The sequence below is a fragment of the Eriocheir sinensis genome, chromosome 29 (assembly GCF_024679095.1).
Source record: "Eriocheir sinensis breed Jianghai 21 chromosome 29, ASM2467909v1, whole genome shotgun sequence".
NCBI classification, from domain to species: domain Eukaryota; kingdom Metazoa; phylum Arthropoda; class Malacostraca; order Decapoda; family Varunidae; genus Eriocheir; species Eriocheir sinensis.
The window spans coordinates 17,315,445-17,322,944 of NC_066537.1; the positions used below are offsets into that span (position 1 = coordinate 17,315,445).

The 7,500-nt window shown below is 45.4% G+C and overlaps 1 protein-coding gene, 1 long non-coding RNA gene and 1 other non-coding gene across 13 annotated transcripts in view; 1 reads left to right on the top strand and 2 right to left on the bottom strand.

Moving 5' to 3' along the window:
* LOC127005215 (uncharacterized) overlaps positions 1-1,578 on the top strand; it is a 2,966-nt gene extending 1,388 nt beyond the window's left edge. The window contains exon 3 of the long non-coding RNA XR_007758380.1: positions 89-1,578. This is a non-coding gene — a long non-coding RNA (uncharacterized LOC127005215). The remainder of the gene's footprint in view (positions 1-88) is intronic.
* LOC127005210 (echinoderm microtubule-associated protein-like 2) overlaps positions 1-7,500 on the bottom strand; it is a 137,015-nt gene that overhangs the window by 114,405 nt on the left and 15,110 nt on the right. The gene's annotated exons all lie outside the window — the stretch shown is intronic.
* Positions 6,104-6,177, bottom strand: Trnae-cuc (transfer RNA glutamic acid (anticodon CUC)). Its single transcript has one exon. It is a non-coding gene; the product is annotated as a tRNA-Glu (tRNA).

The window sequence follows — 7,500 nt, forward strand, 5'->3', positions numbered from 1 at the left end:
AGGAAGGAAGGATGATGGGAAGAGAGGTATAGGAAGGAAGAAACGAAGGAAAGAAGGAAGGGAGGAAGGGAGGATGATGGGAAGAGAGGTCTAGGAAGGAAGAAACGAAGGAAAGAAGGAGGTTAGGAAGGTGTGAAACGGGAGGCAAGGGAGGTTCTCAAGGGCTCAGAATGGGGTGTACTTGTAAGGGTCTTCTGTTCGGTCTGTTCGATTCTTCGGCTGACTTCTGGGAGGCAGAATGACCCAAGCAAGCTGGCACCACTATCAACACTTGCCTGCGCCATAACAAGCTGGGGCCGATCATCAGGCCCTACCAAGAAAGCCATAGGTGAAACGTTAAAAAAAAAACATCCTCCCTTGCTTCGTAGTGCCTGGAGAGGCTCTCGAGGAGGTCTTGAGTGGCGGTGGCCGGGGGCTATTAGCAGTCCTCGAGTGGGCGGGTCCCGGCGGGCCACAACAGAGGACCAATTATTTGTATCTTTAAGACGTCCATTGTGCTGAGGCTTGTTGTTGTTACGGTTGACAGGTGGCCTCCCTCCCTGCCTCCCTCCTTCATCCACTCCCGTGATTCTTTCTGTTCGCTTTTCCTCTCTCTTTCTCCAACTCTACTCGGTAACTCTGTCCTTCTTTGTTTCCCTTTTTGCTTTCCTTTTTCCTGTACGGTTTATTTCATCACTCCCTCCTTTTCTCTTCCCTTTACCCCCTCCCTCCCTCCCTTCATCCATTCCCGTGATTCTTTCTGTTCGCTTTTCCTCTCTCTTTCTCCAACTCTACTCGGTAACTCTGTCCTTCTTTGTTTCCCTTTTTGCTTTCCTTTTTCCTGTACGGTTTATTTCATCACTCCCTCCTTTTCTCTTCCCTTTACCCCCTCCCTCCCTCCCTCCCTTCAACCTCTCGTCATTCTTCGTCTTCCTTCTTCCTCCCTCTCTCTTCCACTCTCCTGGATTACCCTTTCCACCTCTTTCTTCTGTTTACTCTTCCCCTCTTCATTCCCCTTTTTCTCTTTCCTTTATCCTGTCCCTCCCTTCCTCCACTCCCGTCATTATCTCTGTCCCCTCTTCCTCCCTCCTCCCCTCTTTATCTTTTCTTCTTCGTTTCCTCCACATTTCTCTCCCTCCATTTCTTAATTACTTTTTTTTTTACTTTTCACTTCTTCCTTTTCTTCTGTTTTCTTTATCCTCGCCTTCATCACATTCCTCTCTTCCTCTTCTATTCTCAATCTTCTTTATGACACCTCTCTCTCTCTCTCTCTCTCTCTCTCTCTCTCTCTCTCTCTCTCTCTCTCTCTCATCGGTAACCCAAGCCACGTGTGAGAGAATCTGCTGGTCTGGTCAGTGTTGCTCCTTCCTTCCTTCCTTCCTTCCTTCCTTCCTTACTTACTTCCTTCCTTTTTTTCCTCCTTCCCTTCCCTTCCCTCCTTCCTTCCTTTCTTAACTCCCTTCCTTCCCTTCCCTCCTTCCATGATTTTCTTCCTTCCATCCTTCCCTCTCTTCCTTCCTCCCTTCCTTCCTTCCTCCTTCCCTTTCTTTCCTTTCTCCTTCCATCCTTCCTCCCTCCCTTTCCTTCTTTCCTTTATTCCCTCCCTCTCTTCCTCCCTTCTTCTCTCATATACTCCTCTTTTTTTTTCTCTTCCACTTTCCTTCTCGTTCCTCTCTCTTCCTCTAACACTTCTCTTTCTCTCCCCCTTCTACTTTATCTACCTTTCCTATCTCCTCCTTTTATTTCCTCATCTTCTTCCATTCTTCATTCCAACACTTCTTTTTTTCTCTTCCTTCTCCTCTACTTTATCTTTTGCATCTCCTCCTCCTCCTCCTCTAATTCCCTTCTTTCTCTCCCTCTCTCTAACATTCTCCTTTACTTTTACTTTCTCTTTTTTTCCTTTCTCTTTCTCTCCCTCTCTCTAACCTTCTCCTTTACTTTTACTTTCTCTTTTTTTTCCTTTCTCTTCCTTTCTTTATTCTCTCCCTTTTACTTTCCCTTTCATCCACTTTCCCTTTCTCTTCTTCCTTTCTCCTATTCCTCCCTTCTCTGTTATCTCCTTTCCTCTTCTTCCTCATTCGTTATTTTCCTTCCTTTTCTTCTCTCCCTCTCTGCCTCTTCCCTTCTTCCTCATTCCCTCTCACTTCCTTCCTTCGTTCTCTTTGCTTTCCCCTTCTTCGCTTTCTGTTTTCTCTTCTTCCCTTCTCTCCCTTCCTCCTTTCATTCTCTTTTCTCACTCTTTTCCGTATCTTCTATTCTTCGTTTTCCCCACTCCCTCTTTTTTCCTCTCTTTTCTCCCTTTCCTTATTTTCTTATATTTCTCATCTTCCTTTCTCTCTCTTTTCCATCTCCTTCCTCTCTTCATTCCCTTTTTTTCCTCCCTTCATTCTCTCTCTATAATTCCTTGCTTTGTGTTTATTTACTATTTTTTTCTCTCTCTCTTTCCTTCTCTTTTCTTTCCTTCCTTCCACCATTTACTTCTTGATTCTTTTCCCTGTCTCTCCTTTCTTCTCACTCTTCCCTCTCTTTCGTAACTTTTTTTTCTCTTCTCTTTCTCTCTTTTCTATCTCTTCCTCCTTTTATTTGCTCCTCTTCCTCACTTTTTCATTCAAACACCTTTATTTTTCCTTTCTCTTTCCTCCACTTTATCTTTTCCATCTCCTCCTCCTCCTCTTATTTCCTTCTTCCCCTCAACATATATTATTTCTATTTTGTTTCTTCCACTTTTCCTTTCTGTTTTTTCTTCCTGCTTCACTTTCGCTTTCTTCTCGTCCCACCTTGCGCCCGTTTTCTCTATTTTCTTTCCCTCCTGCTGTTTTGTGGTCCATGCCTTGCTTTCCTTCCTGCCTTCCTCCGCTCCCTCACTCCTGCACTAACAGAGAGGGAAGGGAGGCGGAGGAGCAGACTTCTACACAGGAAGGAAAACAAAATCTCTCTCTCTCTCTCTCTCTCTCTCTCTCTCTCTCTCTCTCTCTCTCTCTCTCTCACACAAACAAACACACACTCACACGGAGCAGTCTCAACGTGCGGGCCGGGGAAACACGTGAAGGAGGCGGGGAAATCAGTCCTGGCGGGGACGTCCGCTGCGGCAAACGTTTTTTTTTTTTTTTTTTTTTTTTTGGGGGGGGGCAGATACGGTAACGTTTTTGTCCTTATATTCACGCTACTAGTCTGGTCTAGAGTGACCCTTACCTGTCGAGCTAAGCGAGACGAAGGCTTCTCTGTACATACATATATACATACATACATACATACCCGTTTGCTCTCTTACTGACATGCAAACATACATACTTATTTACTGGATTGGTTACTTACTACCTAACGTACAGACAAACACACACAATCAGGAATACTTTCACGTTTCCACTTAATACACAACATATAAAAAAAAATACAAAAGGGAGGTTTTTGTTGTGGGTGACCTTTGAAAGTCTGTGTGACCTTTGAAAGTTTGTGACCCTCTCTTCCACCCCCCTTCCCTTTCCATCCTGCCCCAACACACACACACACACACACACACACACACACACACACACACACACACACACACACACACACACACACACACACACTACCAAAGCTGTGTACGTTTTATTTTTTACTTGTACTTTTTCTTCTGTTTTTCTTGGGTCGTGAAGAGGAAGAAGAAAGTTTGTTCTCTCTCTCTCTCTCTCTCTCTCTCTCTCTCTCTCTCTCTCTCTCTCTCTCTCTCTCTCTCTCTCTCTCTCTCTTATCGTCCTTCTCTCTATTTCTTATTTCCGTCATTACTAATCCTTCCTTAACCTTCAAGATTCCTACATCATCCTCACCACCACCACCACCATCATCATCATCATCATCATCATCATCCTCTCCTCGTCTCTGTTGACCAAGGGACGTGACTCGACAAGTTTCGTGATGACGTGACCTTGCCTGTGAGAGAGAGAGAGAGAGAGAGAGAGTTATATCCTCCCCTTTTGGTGTATACACTCACTAAATGTCATACACACACGCACGCTCTTTCCCTGTACACAGCAGTAGTAGTAGTAGTAGTAGTAGTAGTAGTAGTAGTAGTAGTAGTAGTAGTAGTAGTAGTAATTAAAATAGAAAAATAATGCATGTTAGTATAAAGTTTACATTTTAAAGCTACGAAAATTACCTTAATAAGTAACATTTTATAATCAAAGTAGAAATAGTGTGTTTAGTTGTCGTTTCTACATCTTAGGAATCCATGGTAATTTTTTCTTCACATGTAAGGACGCGAGGTGACTGGGCGGGCAAGGAAAGGCGAGATCATCATAGCGAATACCTGTTGAGTGCGTGGTAGCAAAGGGAAGGCCGGGGGACAAGGCCAGGAGAAGGAGGGGCGGTGTGCTGACGAGCCAAGCAACGCGTCATGGGCTGGTACCGTCACACACATACCCACATAACATACCAAGGCGATAAGGAAAAGAATTGGCGTGAGTAATGTTGGTCTGAAGAAAGGCATGACGAGAAATACCAGCCGGCAGACGACAGGATATTGCGTTAGGCTTTCTGAGAGCACTAGGAATGGAAACGATGGATGCCGGTGTGGGGATGAGCGGTGATGTGAAGTAGTAGTAGTAGTAGTAGTAGTAGTAGTAGTTAACGTAGTAGCAGCAGGGCCAACATTCTCAAACATTTCGGGGCCTACACACCCACATTGCATAAGGGTTTAGATTAGATTAAAATCGGATTAGAGGTTGTGTTAGTGTTTCCATGAGGGGTAGTTATATGAGGCTAGTTATGGTCTGACAGGCGGGACATCTCTCTCTCTCTCTCTCTCTCTCTCTCTCTCTCTCTCTCTCTCTCTCTCTCTCTCTCTCTCTCTCTCTCTGCCTCCTAAATTCTTTTTTCTTCTATCTTTTCCCCACGTTTATGTAGATTCATAATTTTCTCATCTTCCTCTGCCTCCTCCTCTACTCTCAATCCTCCTCTTTTTTTCTTATTTTCCTTGTCATTGTTTTCATTATTGGTATTATCCTTATTTTCCTGTATTTTGTTTCCATCATCATCACCATCATTGTCATCGTCATCATCCCTTTGCACCTGTGTAGAGAGTCACCTGTCGAGGGTCGGTATTGCCAGACGCCGCCGCCTCTCACACCAACTCTTTCCAAAGGCCGAAAAAGGAGATCAGTCTGGTTCCAATGAGTGGTATTTTAGGTTCACAGTGCAGAGGAAGGGTCAGACCATGGAGGTAGAATTGGTGGAGTCGACATCAGCCCAATTAAGTGAATCCGCCCGAGATGTCATTTTTACGGCCAGGTGTCAGGTGTTGTCAGGTCAGGCTCGCTCTTAATTAATGGGCTCGGCCAGGCTCGCCCACCCCCATCTTTTAGCCGTAAATTTGACAGTTCCTCGGCTTCACCTCAATGAATGGGATTAGCGGGCCGTGTCGACTGGGTCAGACTACCACCAGGCGCTTAAAACTGTCCCTGGAAACGCCCACAACTCCTACGAAAGCCTTGTCAGATACGTGTGCTTGGCCGTGGAAATGTTTAAGAATATGAGTCATTTATATGACCCAAGCCGCCACCTGTGCCCCGCCCCTTCACCAGCTGTCTCCTGACCTCCCCTTTCCTCCCACCTGTGACCTCCTGACCTTCAGTTCCCCTCCTACCCCCTCCCTCCCCACATAACTTTCTTCCCCTCCGTCATTTCAGCCGCTTATCTCCCCAACGACTCTTCCTTCTCCTCCTTCCTCTCACCCCCTCCCCATTGCCCTTCCTTCCCCCTCCCCTCCCCATAAAACTTTCTTCCCTTCTTTCTCTTCAGCCCCTCCCCTCCCCAACGACTCTTCCCCTTCTTCCCCTCACCCTCAAGAGATGTCGTGTGATATGTTTCCAGGTAATGTCGTGTTATATGTTTCCAGGTGATGTGTGATATGTTTCCAGGTAATGTCGTGTGATATGTTTCCAGGTAATGTCGTGTGTAAGTGTGTGTGTGTGTGTGTGTGTGTAATTCACCTCTTGGTCTGCTGCGGATCTTTGGGTAGGACTGAGACCACTCACACACAACACACCGCAACAACGAGGCTACAACTCCCCGCCTTACGTCGCGTACCTACTCACTGCTAGGTGAACAGGGGCTACACGTGAAAGAAGATAAACCCATCTTATCTTAACCCGGCCGGAGAATCGAACCCCGGTCATTCTGGTTGAGAGGCAGACGCTCTATCCATTGAGCTACCGGGCCTGTGTGTGTGTGTGTGTGTGTGTGTGTGTCGTCAATATAAAAAAAAAACTAAACCAAAGATAACAATAAGGAAACAAACAAGAAAATCTCTCTCTCTCTCTCTCTCTCTCTCTCTCTCTCTCTCTCTCTCTCTCTGGACAATAATCATATTTTCAAAGGGATAACCTGCCTGGCTTGTCATATCCCCCCTTCTCTCTCCACCCATGACACTGATGAGAAAGAGCAGAAGGATCAGGAGGAGAAGGAGGAGGAGAAGGAGGAGGAGGAGAAGGGAATATAAGAAAACGTTGATCTTTCCATAAACAAACAGAGAAATGGAAATAGAACGAAAAGAGAGAGAGAGAGAGAGAGAGAGAGAGAGAGAGAGAGAGAGAGAGAGTTACGAATTAATAAGGAAACATATATTCATCTATTGGTTCTCTTAAACGTCGGGAGAGAAAGATGGAGAGGTAGGGAGGGGAGGAGGGAGGTAAGACTGGTGGAGGGAAGGAGGGAGGGAGGTAAGAGTGGTGGAGTAAAGGAGAGCGAGGAGGGAGGAAAGACAGGAAGAGAGTAATCCATTATGACAAGAAGAGATATGGAAAATAGTTGACAAGTGGTAAAGTTAACGTGTGTGTGTGTGTGTGTGTGTGTGTGTGTGTGTGTGTGTAATTCACCTCTTGGTCTGCTGCGGATCTTTGGGTAGGACTGAGACCACTCACACACAACACACCGCGACAACGAGGTCACAACTCCCCGCCTTACGTCGCGTACCTACTCACTGCTAGGTGAACAGGGGCTACACGTGAAAGAAGATAACCCAACTTATCTTCACCCGGCCGGGGAATCGAACCCCGGTCATTCTGGTTGTGTGTGTGAGAGTGAGTGTACGTACCGATATATTTGTGGAAAACGTAAGACATCAAATCAGCGTCACTGTACCTGTTGAAGAAATGTTATCATTAGTAGTAGTAGTAGTAGCAGTAGTAGTAGTAGTAGTAGTAGTAGTAGTAGTAGTAGTAGTAGTACAATATTAATATTATTATCATTATTATTATTACTATTATTATTATTTTGTTAAAGAAAGTGAAACCGATACATGAATACCGAGAGAGAGAGAGAGAGAGAGAGAGAGAGAGAGAGAGAGAGAGAGAGAGAGAGGTTGTATATATATTAAGTTAATCAGTACATTCATTAATAACACACACACACACACACACACACACACACACACACACACACACACACACACACACACACACACACACATACATACCTCCTCTATTAGCCTTAACAACCCCCCGGCACACCTGAGGCTCACCTGGTTACACGGACTGCCATCAC